Below are 18,567 nucleotides of genomic sequence, written 5' to 3' on the forward strand. Positions count from 1 at the left end.
TCATTCACTATATGACCGTTCACTAAAGCCTGGTCACTACCCCAGTTCTCAAAGCCTCAGTTTTCCCACGTGGAAAATGGGGATGATATCAAGTATCTTTCTTAGGGCTACTGTGAGGACTGAATGACATAATGCATGCAAAGCACTTAGCACCGTACCCAGGTAACCCATCAAACACCAGCATTTTTGATAAGACCCTCTGTTTCTCCAGTCCTATCCCACCCCCGCTGAAATCTCTAGGACATGCTTTTCATCGTGGCACTCTCTTTCGCAAAGACCTTCCACGGTTCACCAAATGGGCTAGGAAATCCAGTCCAAATTCAACCCGGTCTTCAAGGCTTATCACACTCTGCTTCCACTCGGGTCCCAGCTTTATCCCTTGTCTTCCCTGACATAGCAGATCCAGGAGCAACCCCGTCCCCAGCACACTCCAGGCTTCCCACTGCTACACCTCTGCTCATGCCCTGCCCACCCCCTTCCCTGAACCCCAAACCTATATGTGCCCCCCACTTCTTCATCTGGTGGATTTTATCCATCTTTCCAGCAGAAGCCTCCTTTCAAAGCTGTCTCATGGCAACGGAAGCTTTCAGTTCAGACAGCCTTGAGTTCAAATCTCACTTTTACACATAAGACCCAGTTTTGGAGAGAAGAAAACAAGATAAAGGAGAGTTGCAACAGCTTCCTGGCCCCCCAAAATGTTGGTTTCCTTACACTGCTAAAAGGAAAGAGTCTAAGGGAAATGCCAGAGTATATTGTGAGGTCCATTGTAGACTCCAAAGACTTTGGGGGGCAAGGGGAAAAAAATGGACTCGAGGTTTTTTCGTCTTGTTTTCCATTTTGGCCACACCTGTGGTATATAGGAAGTTCCTAGGCCAGGGAATCAAATCCCAGCCACATGTGCAACCTATGTCACAGGGGTAGCAATGCCAGATCCCCTCTCAGAGACAGGCCAGATCATTAATCCACTGCGCTAGAGTAGGAACTCCAGACTTGAGGTTTTTTTTTTTTTTTTTAAAGCTTAAAGCTTAGGAAACCTAAAAATAGAGCGCATAAGACCTTGATAAAGAGAAAAATAATAAATATCATTTGAATCCATCTATCAACTAATATGTATAACGTTCAGCTCAAAGTTGCCATTTGGCTTAGAATGTTGAAACTGGAAGGACACTGAGTTAGTAACAGAAGAACCAGACTGAAAATGCTGGTGCCCAGGTCTCCTGCCTCTCATCACGATGCTCTTTGCTCTGCACAGCGTGTCCCAAGGATCATCATCTCAGAGATAAACACCCCATGGAACAGCAGGAGGCTTGAGCTGTGAATGTTTGCAAAACGATGCTTTAGTCAGGAATACAGAATATAGAAGAAGAAAACAGAACAAGTATCTAAGGGTTTTTAAAAATACTTGCCAAAAAAAAAAAAAAGGATAGAATTTAGCATTCATGGTAGATAGAAAATTATATGTATATAGACACACATGACAGTTATAAATTTAAAGACTTATTAAGAAGTTCTCGGAGTACCCAATAGCAGGAAACTTTTTAAACATTTTTTTAGTTAAAAAATCTTAGACTTACAGAAAAGCGGCAAAAATAGTTTCTGGGAGTTCCTGTTGTGGTGCAATGGGATCAGCAATGTCTCTGCAGTGCCAGGATGCAGGTTAGATTCCTGGCCTGGCACAGTGGGTTAAAGGACCCAGCACTGCCAAAGCTGTGGCATAGGTCACAACTGCGGCTCAGATCTGATCCCTGGCCCAGTAACTCCATGTGCCTTGAAAAGGCCAAAAGAGAAAGAAAAAAAAAAAAAATATATATATATATACACACATATATATGTATGTATATACAGCAGTTTCTGTATACCCTTCAACCAGCTTTTACTAATATTAATGTCTTATGTAACAACAGTATTTATAAAAATTAAGAAATTAACATTAATATGATTAACTGCACTATAGGTTTCATTCAAATTTTATTAGTTTTCCAACCAATGTCCATCTCTGCTCCAGAATCCCAGCTAGGATCCCACACTGCATTTAGCTGCATGTCTCCTCAGTCTCCTCCAATCTGTGAATGATCTCCTTGTCTTTTATAACCTTTACATTTTAAAGAATACTGGTCAGGAGCTCCCATTTTGGCTCACCAATAACGAACCCAACTAGTATCCATGAGGATGCAGGTTCGATCTCTGGTCCCGTTCAGTGGGTTAAGGATCTGGCATTACCGTGAGCTGTGGTGTAGGTCGCAGACACGGCTCCATCCTATGTTGCTGTGGCTGTTGTGTAGGCTGGCAGGTGTAGCTCCGATTCAACCCCTAGCCTGGGAACTTCTATATGCCACAGGCTCAGCCCTAAAAAGACAAAAAAAAAAAAAAAAAAAAAAAAAAAAGAAAAGAAAAGAAAAAGAAAAGAATACCAGTCAGTTATTTTGTAAAACATTCACCAACTTGGGTTTGTCTAAGGTTCTTAATAATTTGAGTATTCATGTATTTTTATGGACCCTTCTGTGATGGTAATTTTATGTGTCAACCTGACTGAACCACAGGCTGCTAAGTTACTTGGTCAAACATTATTCTGGGTGCTCCTATGAGGATGTTTTGGATGCGATTAACATTTAAGCGGTAGACTGAGTAAAGCAGAATGTTCTCTCCAATGGGGGTGGGCCTCATTCAATTAGTTGAAGATCTTAATAGGACAAAAGGGCTGACTCTCCCTGGAGTAAGAGAATTCCTCCCGCCTGAGTGCCTCTGAACTGGGACGTGGGCTTTTTCCTGCCTTCAGACTTAAATGGAAACACTAGCTCCTCCTGGGTCTTGAGCCTTTGGACTGAAACTACACCAGCAGCTTTCCTGGTCTCCAGCTTATCCACTCACCCTGCAGATGTTGGGGCTTGTCGGCCTCTGTAATTATATGAGCAAATATAAATGTATTATATAAGAGAAACAGATATGGATAGATAAAGATATCTTTATCTGTGTCTCCTATGTGTCTGCTTCTCTGGAGAACCCTGACTAATACCCTCTCTCAAGGCATCATGTCAGGGTCCACAATGTCCATTATCACTGGTGATATTAACCTTGACCATGTGGTAAAGGTGGCGTCTGTAAAGTTTCTTCACTGTAATGTTACCATTTTTCCTTTGCAATCAATAGTCTTGGGAGAGAAATTTTGAGACTGTATAAACATCCTGTTTCTCCCCAAACTTCTGCCCCACTAATTTTAGCATCCGTTGGTAGAGGTTATCTGAAAATTGTGGTGTTTGCCTATAAGGGTTTTCTACTTCTCTCACTCCTTCTGCATGTATTGATTCAAATTCTACTGTTTCCTTCATCCCCCATTTGATGTATTCAATTATTTATTTAAGTGCTCACTTGCCCATATTTATTTTATTTATGGCCTATAATCCAGTACTCTCATTATTTCTTTTGTTGCTCAAATTGTTTGAGCTTTAGCCTTTTGAGCTTGGACAGAAGTATTTTTAAGAGGGAGACTGAATTTTTTTTTTTTTTTTTGGCCACATGCACAGCATGCCAAAGTTCCCAGGCCAGGGATCAAACCTGCACCACAGCAGTGACCCAAGCCACAACAGTGACAACGCCTGGTCCTTAACTTGCTGAGTCACAAGGGAACTCCATAGGAAGAATGAACTTAGATTAGGCTCTGCTTAGAGATGAAGAGGCCAAGCCAAAATCTCAAGTCTGCAGCATGCCCAGGTTTTACCGAGTAGGTCCAGTTCACATTGCTGGAGGGTTTTAGCAAAAATAAAACACTAAGGGCACTTCTGAAGGGCATTGAGGGAGCAAGCTTGGGTCACAAGGTGACTCAAGCTTCATTTTCTGTAGGGGAACCACCCTAGCGGCTTCTTTTTGGTTTTTGTGGGGTTTTTTGTCTTGTTTGGTTTTGTTTTTTGTCTTTTTAGGGCTGCATCCGCGGCATATGGGGGTTCCCAGGCTAGGGGGTCGAATTGGAAGCTATAGCTGCCGGCCTACACCACAGCCAGAGCAACACCAGATCGGAGCCGGGTCTGGGACCTACACACCACAGCTCACGGCAACACTGGATCCTTAACGCACTGAGCAGGGCCAGGGGTTGAACCTGCATCCTCATAATTGCTAGCCAGATTAGTTTCTGCTGAGCCACAACGGGAACTCCCCCCAGTGGCTTCTTTAGGGATAGCTCAGGGGTATCTGAGCACCTACAACAGCCCCACGTTGGGCGTATGGACCACAACTATTGGTGAAAGCAAATAAAAACTGAAAATATCAGAAATGCTGGGAGGTGAGGGACCCAGGGTCCCTCAGACTCCCTGAGGGATGGTCTGCAAGAGGCCAGCTTCCAAAACCATGGGATCCTTTCCTGAGGATGCTCAGCCCCACCCACTGTGAGGATAAGTCTGTATTCTGACAGTGGCAGGGTGACTTTAGGTGTTCAGGGTGATTTCATCAGAGCTGGATCTTCAAGTACCATCAGGGAGCACAGACCAGCGAGGAAATGCAAGGACAGTCACCAAACAACAGGGAGGGGGCCACACGGACCTGAGAAGGAGAGCCCATGCCAGGGTGGCAGGAGTTGTACCCCGGACTTGAGCTCACTGTGAATGGACTTTATCATATATTGCTGGTCAAAACCTTAAGTGGCCCCATGAACTCAAAGCTGCTTATTCTGACCTCCAAGCCCAACCTCTGGCCCTTCCCACACTGCCTCTACTTCTGTCATGGGCAGCAACACAGGACTGATCAGAAGACTCCAGAATGCAAAAAGACAGAATGTGTGAAAGAATGCTCATGTTAGCCACATCCCTCACTCCCCTTACCAGCCCCCCTCCCATTAGGACGGACAGAGGTGACCCCCGGGAGATGCAGAGGGGAAGGGCACGTAGGGAGAGCAAAGCTGCATGGTTGCCCAGGAAGAACTAAACCAACACAGAGGCTGAGAAGGGTGGCCAGAACCCAAGGCTGAAGATTCAGGCCAAAGTGAGAGAACAAGCAAGCTACAGAGTTGAAGCAAGCTGGCCCTGGTGAAGGAATAAGGAGTGGACAAGCAGAGAGCGATATAGGTCTCAAAAGTCCCACTAGAGGTTGGCACCACACAACAGCACAACTGAGGAAGCACTCCTGGTCTGGGCTGTTTGTGGGCTCCCCGTCTCTGAGGCTCCTCCTTGAGGAGGCTGCATAAGGGCTGCCAGCAGGTAAGTCTCTCCAGGCCCTGGCAGGACAACCCAAGGTCTACCACCTACAAATGCTCTACCTCAGTCAGTCATGCCAGGTGCTCATCCATCCCCACCCCTCGGCCCACCCCTCCTATCTCAAATAACCTCCAACTTAACTAAACCAACCCCTCCCTAAAGACTCAGACCAAGTGCTCCCTCCTCCACTCCAGGAAGGCTTCCTGCCCTGTCTAGTCCACTAGCGCCTCTCATTGCCTGTTCCTCTGCCAAACGCCAATGGCACAACTGCTCAGAGCAGGACTTCTCAAAGGAGAGTCTGGGACCAGCAGCATCAGCATCACAAACTCTCAGGTCCCTCCTACTCAATCAGAATGCCTGGAAGTGAAACTGGAAGAGAATGTGTGTTTCAACAAGCTTCCAGGTCAGTGTTTCTTAAACCTCGGAGGCATAAAAAACAACCTGGCAAGAGTTCCCATTGTGGTTCATCGGTTTACAAACCCAACTAGTATTCATGAAGAATGTGGACTCGATCCCTGGCCTTGCTCAGTGGGTTAAGGATCTGGTGTTGCTTCCAAGTGTGGCATAGGCCAGCAGCTACAGCTCCGATTGGACCCCTTAGTCTGGGAAATATCATATGCCAGAGATGTGGCCCTAAAAAACAAAAACAAAAAAAAATCTCCTGAAAAGGCTGCAGTCCTTAGACCACGCTTTGAAAAGCACTATTCCAATGATTCTTATGCACACTGAAGTTTGAGAAGCACTGGTCTAGACTAGAGTAGATCAATGGTGTTAAACTCGAACATGCACCATCACCACCTGGAGGGCTTTTTAAAAAACACTGATTGAGGAGTTCCTGTTGTGGCTCTGCGGGTTAAGAACCCAACTAGTATCAATGAGAATGCAGGTTCGATCCCTGGCCTTGCTCAGTGGGTCAAGGATCCGGCACTGCCAAGAGCTGTGGTGCAGGTCACAGTCGTCATGGCTCAGATTCTGCATTGCTGTAGCTGTGCTATAGGCCAGCAGTTGCACCTCCGATTGGACCCCTAGCCTGGGAACTCCATATGCCATGGGTGCAGCCCCCCAAAATAAATAAGTAAATAAATAAACACTGATTAACAAGGACCTACTGCACAGCACAGGGAAGTATACCCCATATCTTGTAACAACCTATAAGGGAAAAGAATCTGAAAAAGAACACATATATGTATGTGTATATATATATATATATGTATGTATATAACTGAATCACCACGCAGTACACCAGAAACTAACATGATACTGTAAATCAACTATTATTTAATTTTAATAAATAAAGCAATTGATCTTCTTGTAAAAAAAATTAAAATTAAAATAAAATAAAAACACCGATTGATTCACCCACTCACCCTCCTGCCAGGCATTTCTGATTCAGTAGGTACAGAATGGAACCAAAGAATCTGCCTTTCTAACAAGCTCTTGGGTAATGCTGATGCTGCTGGTCCAGGGGGACCACACTTTGAGAGCCACTGGCCTAGATGACCCGTAGGTAATTCACACCTGCCACTTCCTGCTCTTACTTATGTGCATGTCCTGTCTCCTCAGGTTGTCTTTAAGCTCCTTGAGGGCAAGTAACCCTCTGTTTTACTCTTCTGTCCATCTGGTACCTATCACAGTAGAAACCATCAATTAAGGTGTTGACAGTCTAAAGTACATTTGATGTCTGTCCTTTCTTAGAATAGAGAGCTGTTATAAAGATTAAAAAATATTGGCGTTCCCGTCGTGGAGCAGCCGAAACAAATCCGACTAGAAACCATGAGGTTGCAGGTTCAGTCCCTGATCTCGCTCAGTGGGTTAAGGATACGGCATTGCCATGAGTTGTGGTGTAGGCTGCAGACTCGGCTCGGATCTGGCATTGCTGTGGCTCTGGTGTAGGCCAGTGGCAACAGCTCTAAGACCCCTAGCCTGGGAACCTCCATATGCCTCGAGTGTGGCCCTAAAAACACAAAAAGAAAAAAATTTTTAAATATGATAATGTGAAAGCATTTTGCAGACTAGAAGGTGTCGCTTTCACATAAGGAAGTACTTTACACTCATCAGCAATAATAGAACAAGTACTACCTGTGGGCAGAACAGTTCAGCCTCCCTCCCAGGGTAGAAATCCTTTCTCTTATTTCCCTACCACAGAGTCCCCAACCCCAACCCCTGTAGACAAGGCCCGCTATTTAACTATGGTTAAATAGTTCCTTACATTGAGACAAAATACATCTCTTTAGAGCTTCTAACACTGATCCCAGTTCTTTCCTCTGCAATCACACAAAGAATTTATGGCCGTTACACAGCACCCATTCCTAGGAAAGTAAATCTCCACCAAGACACTTTTTTTTCCTTTTCATTTATTTATTTGTCTTTTTGTGTGTGTGTGTGTGTGTTTTTCTAGGGCTGCTCCCTCGGCATATGGATGTTCCCAGGCTAGGGGTCTAATCGGGGCTGTAGCCACTGGCCTACACCAGAGCCACAGCAACGCCAGATCCGAGCTGTATCTGCGACCTACACCACAGCTCATGGCAACACCGGATCCTTAACCCACCGAGCAAGGCCAGGGATCGAACCCACAACCTCATGGTTCCTAGTCAGATTCGTTAACCACTGAGCCACGACGAGAACTCCTTTTTTTTTCCTTTTTAGAGCCACACCTGCAGCATATGGAAGTTCCCACACTAGGGGTTGAATCAGAGCTGCAGCTGCCAGCCTACACCACAGCCACAGCAAAGCCAGATCCAAGATGCATCTGTGACCTTCACTGCAGCTCACAACACCAGATCCTTAACCCACTGAGCGAACCCAGGGATCGAACCTGCATCCTCACAGACACTGTTTCAGGTTCTTAACCAGCTAGGCCACAATGGGAACTCCTAACACACTTCTAAGTAAAAATTAATGACTTGTTTTCACATATATCACTAAGGGATAGTGGGCAGAAAGTTTATCTCAAAGCAGTGGAAGTAACTACAGAAATGAACCTCTGAATTATGTCCACTTTCTCCCTTACTAATTCTATTGCCAGCCTTTACCGGCCACTGTCAGCTCCATTTCTGCCATTTAGCTAAATTTCCAAGTGCTATAAGTAACCGAAGAGAAAAGACTGGCTGTGATGGAAAATATAGTCCTTGAGAGTTCCCGTCTCGGCTCAGCGGAAACAAATCCAACTAGGAACCATGAAGTTGTGGGTTCGATCCCAGGCCTCGTTCAGTGGGTTAAGGATCCAGTATTGCCGTGAGCTGTGGTGTAGGTCGCAGATGCAGCTTGGATCTGGCGTTGCTGTGGCTGTAGTATAGGCCGGCAGCTACTGCTCCAATTCGACCCCTAGCCTGTGAACCTCCATATGCTGCGGGTGCAGCCCTAAAAAGACCAAGAAAATATAGTCCTAGAGAGAAATGAAAGATTAATAGTCAGAAGATTTTCAAGCAATCATCTTTCTATTAGTCTAAGAAACAAAGAGTAATTATGTGTTTCCCCTACCTAGCCTTCCCTATACTTGAGGGAACTGATCTGATAGAATGTGAACACCATTCTTTCTTTTTTTGTTTCTTTCTCTCTCTCTCTCTCTCTCTCTCTCTCTCTCTTTTTTTTTTTTTTTTTTTTTTTTTTTTTTTTTTTTTTTTTTTTGTCTTTTTAGGGCCATACCCACGGCATGTGGAGGTTCCCAGGCTAGGAGTCAAATCAGAGCTGTGGCTGCCAGCCACAGCCACAGCAACGCAGTATCCAAGCCGCATCTGCAACCTACACCATAGCTCACGGCAAGGCTGGATATAACCCACTGACCAAGGCCACGGATCAAACCTGGGTCCTCATGGATGCTAGTCTGATTCATTTCTGCTGAACCACAATGGGACCTCCCCCTCCTTCTTTCTTTCTTTCTTTTTTTTTTTTTCCTGGCCTCACCCCCAGCATATGAAAATTCCTGGGCCAGGAATAGAATCTGAGCCATAGCTGCCACCTATGCCACAGCCATGGCAAGGCTGGATCCTTAACCCACTGCACCACAGTGAGAATTCCACACCATTCCTATTTCTAATTGTCCCTCTCCCAACCATTAACTAACTGGGACTCTAAGGACAACTGAGAAACAGATTTTGAGTCTCTTCCCCAAGGATAACACAGATCACAGTAATCTTCCCAGCCAACCTTCAAAGAACACACACTTTGAGCTCTTTTTCTGCATGTGTCTCTCCCAGAGGGCAAAGCTGCAGGAATTCTACATTCTGGTCTCTCTGACACTCCTGGTCAGACCTCTCGTTGTCAGAAATCATATGACAGGTCATTTCCTTTAAAGAGCTCTTGTTCAGGAGTTCTCGTCGTGGCTCAGCAGAAGTGAATCTGACAAGCATCCATGAGGACGCAGGTTTGATCCCTGGCTTCACTCAGTGGGTTAAGGATCCCGCATTGCCATGAGACTGTGGTGTGGGTCACAGACTCAGCTCAGATCTGGCGTTGCTATGGCTCTGGTGTGGGCTGGTGGCTACAGCTCCGGTTAGACCCCTAGCCTGGGAACATCCATATGCCCCGGGTGGGGGCCTGAAAAGACACACACACACACACACACACACACACACACACACACACACACACACACAGCTCTTGTTCATATTCCCATAAAATCATATTCTCTAAAATAAGTGAGTATGTGATTCTTTCAACTCTTGGGGGTGGGGGAGCATTGCTATCTTATAGGTGAGGTTATTAATGGTCCTTATGAGTAAATATCAGAATTAAAACCAACAACTTTCTGACATTTACTGGTTGCACCAATTGCCTCAGCACTCTGGAAAAGACAAAGGTGGGTGGAGGGACATAGCAAAAGAAGCCCCTAAATTTAATCTCTCCTCAGATTTCATTCTGGAAAGCAACAAGACACTCCTAAAATTCTCTGGAAGAACACACAAAAAAGGATTTTTTTCAGCTTGTCTGAACTATCTCGACCCCTTCCTCAATGACCACCAACACCAGTCATCGCATCTCTTCCTCCCAATCTCTTTGCTGACGCCCCAGCTCTCAAAATTCCCTATGAATGAGACAAGGCTGCACAGACATTCCCACGACAAAGACTGGGTTGCATGTGCCCTTCTGCACCTCAGTTGTATTAGCACATCTGAGTACTTTCTCAACTCCAGACACTCCAAGCATTCATGGGCATATACTGTAATTTCAGGAAATGTGGATGAAGGAATTTCACCAGTTGTGGAAAAACTTCACGCACAGGATATCCAGATTAAGAAAGTATTTCTCAGGAGGAGGCAAAGGCCTGCTTAGACTCACTTATTACTATAATTTAATGTGATTAAAACAGCAGCTCCTGGAATCTTTAGGAACCATCATCTCTAATGATGATGTAGTATTACTGACTCATGATGATGGGCCTTCTTATTTGTCTCTCTTCTTGAAGTTGCTGCAATGTTGCTGATTTTAGGACCATCTGGACTTTCAACTGAAATAGTGAGATGTGAGGGGTATACAAGTTCTCTAGGTTTCCCCAGTTTTCCTTTCCCAAGTACACCATTGAGGGTAAAGAGTAATAGAGCACCCAACCCAAACTACAACCCAAAAAAGGCTTTCTCCTTAATTTCATTTCTGTCCTGGATGGCCTGTTTGGGGCAATCAGAGGAACCAGCTGCTCTGTCTCTTTATTCAATGAAGACGATCTGGTAGCCTCCAAATATGGTTTAGTTAATGAAATAACACATTAGACCAAACTCAGTATCATGCTGACATTTAAATCAAATTCTCTTATAAGGAATTTACCCTTTTCTTAAGAAAGCTGAATAGTAGTAGGTTCTTCTATTTTTTTATTTCTATGGCTACACCTGCAGCAGATGGAAGTTGCCAGGCTAGAGGCTGAAATGGAGCTGCAGCTGCCAGCCTACACTATAGCCACAGCAATGCCGGATCCAAGCCGCATCTGCAACCTACACTGCAGCTTGTGGCAGTGCCAGGGCTTTAACCCGCTGAGTGAGGCCAGGGATCGAACCTGCATCCTCAGAGAGACAATGTAGGATTCTGAACCCACTGAGCCACAACAGGAAGTCCAATATTAGTAGATTGTAATGGCAGATTTTGTGTTTGGCCATCAAAGCCATGCAAGCAGGCTCCACATTCCTGGAGGATTTGGCTTCATTTTATGGACCCCAGGTTTCACCTTAATGGGAATCCAAGATCTTCAACCACTTTCAAACAGCTGAGCAATCACCAAAAACCGGTGAAGATCTTTAACCCCCAGAATTGTTTAGCACCTGCCCAGAGCGGTGGATATTCCTCAGATTCCCTCCATAGGCACAGGTCCCTTGGAATGAAATCAAATTGATACCGAACTCATCTTTAAAAATGGAATTCCAGGGAGTTCCTGCTATGGTGCAGTGGGTTCAGAATCAGACTACATGGATTAAGAATACAACAGCAGCGGCTCGGGTCACTGAAGAGGAGCGGGTTTGAACCCCAGCCCAGCACAGTGGGTTAACAGATCTGGTGTTGCAGCAGCTGTGTCATAGGTTGCAGCTGGGGCTTGGATTCAATCCCTGGCCCAGGAACTTCCATGTGCCTTGGGAGCAGCCATAAATAAATAAATAATGATATGCCTATGTGTATGTTGGGTATCACATGAGAACTCTGTGTGATGCCTCTTTCCCGAGACAGGACTGAGACTTTAACTCCTACTCTGTGGGTGGCCTTCTTAGTCCCCTATTGAACACTCTTGTCCATGTAACCTGACCACTAAATAGCTAAGAATGTCCCAGATAACTCTCTTCCCAGCATACATGCATTACTTTCTCAAAGATCACTGAATCCAGAGACAGAAACCTCCTGGGCACCAAACTCTGTAATCTTGAAATAGATCCAGGTTTCTTCACAGCCAAGACAACTGCTAAAATCAGAATGAGTAGTAATAAGAGTCTCTTGAGAGACTAAAAGATAAGATTCTACTTCTAAAAGATGCAAAATGTTTTACCTACATAACTTGAGGCAACTGAGAATCGGTACCTGCCGCCCACATCGAAAGATAAGCACTGTTTGCTGCTGACAACCTGGCTGTACTCTTCACAGCTAAGCAGCTGCTGAAGGAGGCTCACACCAAGATTAGAGGATTGCAGCTATGTAAGGTGTGTTTGTTTGTTTGTTTTTGTCTTTTTGCCTTTTCTAGGGCCGCTTGGAGGCATATGGATGTTCCCAGACTAGGGGTCTAATTGGAGCTGTTGCCACCGGCCTACACCACAGCCACAGCCACAGCAACGCCAGATCCAAGCTGCATCTGCAACCTACACCACAGCTCATGGCACTGCCGGATCCTTAACCCACTGATCAAGGCCAGGGATCGAACCCGCAACCTCATGGTTCCTAGTTAGATTTGTTAACCACTGAGCTACGATGGGAACTCCCAAGGTGTGTTTGTTATTGATAGCTGCATAACAGATCTCTTCAAAACTGAGCAGCTTACATGCCAAACAGTTATTACCTCACAGTTTCTGTGAGTCAAAAAGCCAGGCAGGAGTTCCTGTTGTGGCTCAGCGGTAACAAACCTGATTGGTATCCATGAGGACACAGGTTCAATCCCTGACTCTGCTCAGTGGGTTAAGGATCTAGTATTGCTGTGGCTGTGGCGTAGGCTGGCAGCTGCAGCTCAGATTCAACCCCTAGCCTGGGAACTTCCATATGCCATACCTGTGGCCCTAAAAAAAAGAGGAACAAATATATAAGAAGCCAGGTAGCCTTAGCTGTATATACACCTTCTTTTATATATATATTTATTTCTTTATACATATTCTTTTCCATTATGGTTTATCATAGGATATTGAATACAATTGTCTCTGCTATACCGTTGGACTTTGTTGTTTATCCACTCCATAGCTTATATCTGCTAACCGCATCCCCTCTGCCTTGGCAACCACAAGTCTGTTCCCCTTGTCTGTAAGTCTGTTTCTGTTTCATAGATAGGCTTGTTAGTGCCATATTTTATATTCTACATACAAGTGATATCGTATGGTATTTGTTTTTCTGACTTACTTTACTTAGTATGAAAATCTCTAGTTGCATCCATGTTGCTGCAAATGACATTATTTTGTTTTTATGGCTGAGTAGTATTTCATTGTGTATATGTACCACATCTTCTCAATCCACTCAGATCCATTCTTCTTAATCTGTTGATGGTCATTTTGGTTGTTTCCATGTCTTAGCTATTGTGAATAGGGCTGCATGTAACTTCTTGAATTACAGTTTTGTCTGGATGTATGCCCAGGAGTGGGATTGCTGGATCATATAGCAACTCTATCCTTAGTTTTCTGAGGCACCTCCATACTCTTTTCCATAGTGGCTGTACCAATGTACATTCCTACCAACAGTGTAGGAGGGTTCTCTTTTCAAGGAGAACTCTCTTTAACAAATAACATGGAAGAGCTGGACTCCAGGTAGTCAACAAAGAATTAAATGTAAAATAGCCAATTCAGGGCTTGCCAAAGCTTGCCCTAAACCACCTGCTCCCCCTGCCAAAAAAAAAAAAAAAAACCCAAAAACTATACACACACACACACACACATATACATATGTGTGTGTGTGAATCTAGGAGGTGCCTGGGCTGTGATTGGCGGACAAGTTATCCAAACTTCTAGGCTCTCTAACCTCCACACCATAATAAATTAAATCCAAATAAAAAATATAGGCACTGTATTAAAGTAGGTCGCCAAACAAATGCCTTGGAGCTGCAATTCAACATTAAACTTTGAGCTTTTGTTAAGGAAATTTTTTTACACATTTTCATGTTCAAAAACACTGTTCATGGCACAACACTGTAAATTAACTACATATTTACTTTAAAAAAAACAACAACAGTGACCAGGAGTCCCTTTTGTGGTGCAGCGGGTTGGGTTAAGAATCTGAATGCTAACGGGTCACTGCAGAGGTGCAGGTTCGATCCCCAGCCTGGCACAGTCAGTTAAAGGATCCTGTGCTGGTGCAGCTGCATCATAGGTCACAGCTATGGCTCAGCTTCAATCCCTGGCTTAGGAACTTCCATATGCCATGATACAGCCATTAAAAAAAAAAAAAATACTGTCCATAGAGTACCCTTGTGGTGCAGTGGATTAAGGATCTGGCATTGTCACTGCAGCAGCTCAGGTCACTGCTGGGGTGAAGGGTCAATCCCTCCACCCCCCCAACCCTGGAACATCTGAATGCCTCAGGCACCGTCAGAGAAAACAAACAAAAAACAAAAACAAAAACAAACAAACAGGAGTTCCCGTCATGGCTCAGCAGTAACGAACCCAACCAGTGTCCATGAGGACTCATGTTCAATCCCTGGCCTTGCTCACTGGGTTAAGGATCTGGCATTACCATGAGCTGTGGTGTCGATCGCAGACGCAGCTTGAATCCGGTGTTGCTGTGGCTGTGGCTGTGGTGTAGGCTGGCAGCTGCAGCTCCAATTCAACCCCTGGACTAGGAACTTCCATACGCCATGGGTGCAGCCCTAAAAGACAACAAAAAAACCAACAGCAAAAAAACACTGCCCATAAGGAAGTTTAATCTACCTTTTATGGAAGAATCTCATCCTAGAATTCAGTACCAAGAAAAAAATTTGTTGCGATTAAAGAAACTGCTTTTCCTTTTCCTAGAAAATAAATAACTTGCCCCATATGCTTCCATTTTTATCTTGTCACCAAAAAACTCAAGTTAAATTATGCCCAATTCCAAGGGGGAAAAAAAAAAACAAAACTCATTCTAAGAACATAGTTTTTTACCAATTGGTTTCTGAAAGTTTTTACTGATAATGAATATATTATATTGCCCTGTCTTATATATGGATTGCCTCAAATTCCTTTTGGAAGTTAGCACTCATTCAGCAAATAGTTATTGAGTGCCTACTATTTCCAGGTCTTCTATTAGGTACCAGGGTTGCAGGGAAGCCAGTCAAAATGATAATATACACAGAAAACATTGAAAGAAGGTGGGGGGGGGGGGGGAGTGTGAGGGGGGCACAGGAGCTCAAATGAGTACAATACAGTACTTCCATGAAGGAATATGCACAAAGTGAAACAGGAGAGAAGAGAAACACCCAGTGCAGGTAGCCCAGGGGGCTGGAGGAGGCTGGGCAGTACGCTAAGAACATTTCTAAGTAGAAACAAGCCTTGAGATCAAATTAAGCAAGGCCAGAGAAGCAGCCTGTGTGAAGGCAAAACACTGCAAAGCAGCATGGTGTGCCGCAGGGAACCAAGGTAATTTGGTGCATTAGGAATGAAGGTGCACATGAGGGATGAGTAGGAAATGAGGGTAGAGTGAGGAGAATTCAGGGAATGAAGGAAAGGACCTTGGATTTTAGTCTAAGAGAACTGAGAGCCTACAATTCTGATTTACTTTTTTTTTTTTTTTTTTTTGCCTTTTTTTTTTTTTAGGGCAACACCCACAGCACAGGGAGGTTTCCAGGCTAGGGGTCTAATCGGAGCTACAGCTGCTGGCCTATGCCACAGCCACAGCAACACCAGATCCGAGCCTCATCTGTGACCTACACCACAGCTCACGGCTACGCTGGATCCTTAACCCACTGAGCAAGGCCAGGAATCAAATCTGCGTCCTCATGGATGCTAGTCAGATTCATTTCCACTAAGCCATGACGGGAACTCCAGTACTATTTTTATTATATGCAAGATACCTTTCTGACGGCTTGCAATGCTGGGACTAAGAGACAAGGTCACTGCTCTCATGGAGTTTACATCCCAGAAGAGATGATAAACAAATCAATCAATAAAGAAGAAAGCATCAGCCAGTGAGAAGTGCACTGCAGAGAATTTAAGTGAGGTGATGTGATAGAGTGACTGACAGCTACCATCGCCTGGATGGTCAGGGAAGGCCTCTCTGTGGAGGTGATATTTACCCAGAGATATGAATGTCAGGAAGATTCTAGTGATGCACAGATCTAGAGAGTGGGAATTCCAAGCAGTGGAAACATCTGAGATAAGCACTTCAAAGTCAGGATAAGATTGGTGCACTTGGGAAGCAGAGAGAAGACAAGGGTGGCTGGCACAGGATGGGCAAGGGGTGAGAATTAAGAAATGAGACCGGAGGAGTTCCCGTTGTGGCTCAGCAGTTAATGAATCTGACTAGCATCCATGAGGACACAGGTTCGATCCCTGACCTTGCTCTGTGGGTTAAGGATCTAGCATTGCTGTGAGCTGTGGTGTAGGTCACAGATGTGGCTCAGATTCTGCATTGCTGTGGCTGTGGCATAGGCTAATTTGTAGCTCCAGTTTGATCCCTAGCCTGGGCACCTCCATATGCCGTGGGTGCGGCCCTAAAAAGACAAAAAAAAAAAAAAAAGAAAAGAAATGACACTGGAAAGAAGGCAGGCCCCAGGAATCTTGAGCTCTGAAGGCCAGGCATAAGATAACAGAGAAGGAGCAATCTAGAATGACTTTTTGGCATCTAACCTGAATAACTGAATGAATGATACTACCATTCAGATAGAGACCAGGAGGGGATGCTGTTGTGGTGGAAGGCGAGGAGTTTGGGGATGTGCTGAATGTGAGGTGGTTGCAGGATATTTAAGTGAAGCTACAGAAAACAGCAAGATTCAGGAAATAAAAAGAGGGTGAGGGAGCGAACCCTGAGGATGATCAATATTTAAGGAACCTGAAAAGGAAAAGCAGGGAAAAAGAGGCAGAGATTTCCAATAAGTAAGATAAAGGCTAAAAAGTGTTCAGCAATGTCTTCTGGCTTCTCCTAGACTACTTAGGTTCAAATCCAAGCCCCACCCTTTATTAGCTGGGTGTCCCTGGACAAGTTTCCTCGCTGTGCCTAAATTTTCCTCATGGACAGGAGCGCTGTGAGCAGTAAATGAGTAACGTAAGGAAAGCAAGCTACGGTGCATTCATAGACTACATTCACCAACTAACAACCGGGCTACACCTGAAAGGGCAAGAGACTACCACCTCCTCATCTCGCGCCCAGGAATCTGCAGAGATGAAACCGAGGATGAAGACTCCAGGGGAAGAGAAAGCCTGAACCCTCTGCATTGAACACCCAAGCAATCTCATTTCCATCAGCCTTACAGCAAGGAAGAGAAACTCCTCAGAGTCTCTCCTTCAAGTAGAAGTTCCCTACTTCTAAAAGCTCAAAATTAAGAACTAAAATAAATAAAAGGTGCTCTCGCCCTGCTGCTGAGGACCTGGAGGGGGTATTCAAGATTTGGCTCCACCGGTAACCCACCCCCAGAGCCCATTACTGCTGGTGGCGAAACAGACATGAACACTGGTTACAGGAGGTCCTGAATTCAGACCACCCTCATCTGCTAACGGCCTAGCACATGGAGTTCGAGAAGCTGCGGAAACCTTAGACCAGCGCCAAGCCCATCTTGGTGTGCTTGCATCCATCTCTGGGTGCTAAGCCTATATGTGTCAAGATGGGAGAGGCTGTTTTTGCTGAACATCGGGTCAACCTAATTAAAGTTGATGATAAAGAGAAACCAGGGCAGTGGATGTGCCTCTGTAAAGCTGACAGAGAGGGAAGCCCCTTAAAGTGGCTGTTGCAGTTGTGCAGTGGCAAAGGACTACAGCAAAGAGCCTCAGTCAGGCCAAGGATGTCACTGAGGACTATTTCAAATGCAAGAAATCAACAACAACAACAACAAACTTGGCTCTTGAAAAAAAAAATAATACTAACTAAAATAAATAAAAGGCCAAAATAAAAATAAGGCTTTTAAGTGCATCTGGCAATAAGGAAGGGTGTTTTTCATCCTTTCAAGAGCAATCTGGGGGCAGGATGGGATGAGGGTCAGGGATCAGGATGCCCTGGTTCATGATGTAAAGGGGAGACAAGTGAAGAGAACGATTGTTGCTACAATTCCTATAAGCTTCTGTGTAAAGGGAAAACAAGAGAGAGGACAGGCGTGGAAAGGTATTTTTTTAGGATATGATAGACTAAAAAGGTAGGTAAGCAGAAGGAGGCTGTAAAGAAATAAGGGCTGAAGAGAGGAAAGAAAGAATTTGAGGGGAGAGGGTGGAAGGGATGGAACTGAGCACAATGAGGTGAGAGAGGCCAACCAGCTGACTGGGGCACTGTGAGGTGAGGACCGTGAGGGATGACGGATGAGGGACCTTGGGGGAGACAGTAGCTTCCACGATGGATCTCTGGCTACGCTGAGTGGGAGGGAAGGAAATTCGGAGAGGAGCTGATAAAATGATGGGGTAGGGGTAGGAGGAAGGAGGAAGACGCCTGGAGTCTGGAGGCATCCGTGATCAAGTGTGGGAGTAAAGTAGACTACAATAGGTTTTTGGGTTCACCTAGGACCAAATGACTGACCTAATATATTAGAATACATCACGTCATCATTCCATTGCAATTCCTCCCAGAGTTAGGCTATCTACTCAATGAATTTTTTTTTTCTTTGCTTTTT

The 18,567-nt window shown here is 44.8% G+C and overlaps 1 protein-coding gene across 3 annotated transcripts in view; it reads right to left on the reverse strand.

The window, feature by feature from the left end:
* Positions 1 to 18,567, reverse strand: part of FAXC (failed axon connections homolog, metaxin like GST domain containing) — a 79,703-nt gene that overhangs the window by 12,662 nt on the left and 48,474 nt on the right. The window lies entirely within an intron of this gene.

The sequence above is a fragment of the Sus scrofa genome, chromosome 1 (assembly GCF_054392235.1).
Source record: "Sus scrofa isolate SSC_HxYL_T2T_F1_AM1 chromosome 1, Sscrofa_HxYL_maternal_Yorkshire_Landrace_v2.0, whole genome shotgun sequence".
In the NCBI taxonomy this organism is placed as follows: Eukaryota; Metazoa; Chordata; class Mammalia; order Artiodactyla; family Suidae; genus Sus; species Sus scrofa.